The 2,479-nt window shown below is 33.0% G+C and overlaps 1 long non-coding RNA gene across 1 annotated transcript in view; it reads left to right on the top strand.

The window, feature by feature from the left end:
• Positions 1-2,278, top strand: part of LOC110263554 — a 20,154-nt gene extending 17,876 nt beyond the window's left edge. The window contains exon 3 of the long non-coding RNA XR_002349429.1: positions 2,113-2,278. This is a non-coding gene — a long non-coding RNA (uncharacterized LOC110263554). The remainder of the gene's footprint in view (positions 1-2,112) is intronic.

Here is a 2,479-nt window from a genome sequence, read left to right on the forward strand (position 1 = left end):
ATAATTAAACTTATATTTATTATTATATATATTTAATTTATAAAAAATAAATTAACAAGCACATTTTAGTTGTACTTATTACAAAAATTTCAGTTTTACTTAATTATAGAGAGTTCACTTCTCTAGCAAATTGGCTTAACTAAAACCGAGTTATATAGATATGATATTTCTAGTAATTTGATTTAACTAAAACTGAATTATATATAGAGCAATGCTACTTATCCTATTGTTTAATGTAACACCCTCACTATCAAAAGTTACGCTTTCGGCTGCGCTACTCTGATAGCAAGAAGTATTACGACTACTTTACATACTAAATACTAAAATAGGAGCCTGTGACTCGACACTGTATCGCTGATTTCTTTGAAAACTGGAAATAAATACTTTATCTTAAGAAAAATACAAGCAGGTATAGATTCATATACAAGACTCCTTACATAGTAACTCATAATATAATATACATATAAAACATACAATTCCTATCCCTCTTACAAACTTGTAATAACAAAGACGAGGGAAGAAAATAATCTAATTAATACAACAACATATATAAACCAAACGCAGTATAACTCTCCATAATGCTTCCTCAACTGGTTCATGAAAAGATAAAGCTGTAGGGGGGTGAGAACCTAACCACATGGTCTCACCACGGAGTTTCAAAGTTGTCATAAGAAAATATTTAACAAGAAAACTGTTTTCAAGCTCAATGATTATCATTGCCTTACGAATCTTTTAAAAACCAGTAAGTAATCGTTCAAAACCTTTTCAAAGAAACAATGTTTAATCTTTCTGGAATCCAAAACCTTTCCTTTCTTATAAGAAAATCTCAATCAGAAATCAACCACGTAATCAAACAACACAATCATTAATTCAGCATCAAAGTTCATTCTCAAATGCAGCACACCAGGACAAACACAGGCAAGACAGACAAGGAAAGCACAAGTAGGTAGCAGTTACAACAAATAGTTCAAGTAGCAGTTAAGAACAGTTTAGCAATTAGGCAAACCAAAACAAGTTCAAACCCAAGCAAAGCATACAAATACATATGATGCATGCCTGTCTTATGGCTGATGAGGCTCATCTGTCGGTTATCCAGCCAACCCGACAAGTCTGAATTGTCCTTAGACTGTACCCCGACGTGCATCCCCAAGAGTCTATGCATAGCTTTTTCTCAAATAATCAATATTGCTCAATGGGGGAAACATTCCCGGGAATTTATATAGTGTCCGGTCACACTTACGTCGTAGGGTCAATAGAGTATCGAGTTTTCAACCTGGTACACGTGGTGGCAAGCCATGGTACTTTATCCAGGGAACCTCGTATCTTAGATAATTCAAATTCATAAGCCATGTGAATAATTCAAAGTTCATATCTCAACATTCTCAACATCATAATCATTCATCAATCCAAATCTCATTTCCAAATTTATTCAAAAACCATATTTCAAAGAAATCCTCATCATCTTTCTTTCCATTCCGTTCACTAACAATTCTCAATCCAAAACATAACTTTTCCTTTCATAAATGAAGTAATCTTAAATCATATAATTCTTAAAATTAAACCTTTTAAAATAACTACTTCAAATGAAACTTCTAATTTTATAAAATTTCGGCAGCATCTCCTCTAAAACTCGGATTCTGCCACCCTTTTCGGGTCCCATCCAAATATTTCTCAAATCTTTTCTCAACCATTTTCCAAATCTCAATCAATTTCCAAAATTTAACCAATTCCAATATCAAATTATTTTCAAGGCGAATCAATGCCAATAATAATTCTCTTTTTAAAATTAAACCTGCTCAAATACTAAATCATTTATAAAGTCAGACTAACTCAAAATTAAACCGTTTCCAAAATTAATTCATTTTCATATTTCAAGTCATTTCCAAAGCCGATTCGTTTACATTATCAAAAATAGCTTCAAAACCAAGAAAGCCACTTTTCATAATAATCAACTAAATAACCTTTCAAACTAATTTCTTTTCAGCAATCACAAACCACTCAAGCAATCAAGCAATCAGTCATTCAGTCCAGCAAACAACCACATTTATAGGACAATCATAATCACATACATATATTTTTCACATTAATATCTATTCATAACAACTCTGTAAGATAAAATAAATTTTAAGAAAACCCCTACCTCGTTCGCAATTCAACTACGCGACAAACTGCATTTCTATTCTTATCCCACAGCAACAGCATTAATACCGACCGTCCCCGCAGTAGCCACAGCCTTAGCTCAATCCTAAAACATTAATGTCACGTAAAACTCAATAATCTATAACAGAACATCAACTAAAAGAGTTTGGAGCAAGGAACGACTTATTGGGCTTACAAATAGTCGAGAAAATGGAGCAACAGCAGCTCTGGTGACGACGCAGCACCTTGATGTTGTATGCAACAACTATAGAACTCAGCAATCAAGACCCATAACTTGATCCTATGCCACCAAGACCTTAGATCCTCAAATAACTTAAAA

This window comes from Arachis ipaensis, chromosome B01 (assembly GCF_000816755.2).
Source record: "Arachis ipaensis cultivar K30076 chromosome B01, Araip1.1, whole genome shotgun sequence".
Lineage (NCBI taxonomy): Eukaryota > Viridiplantae > Streptophyta > Magnoliopsida > Fabales > Fabaceae > Arachis > Arachis ipaensis.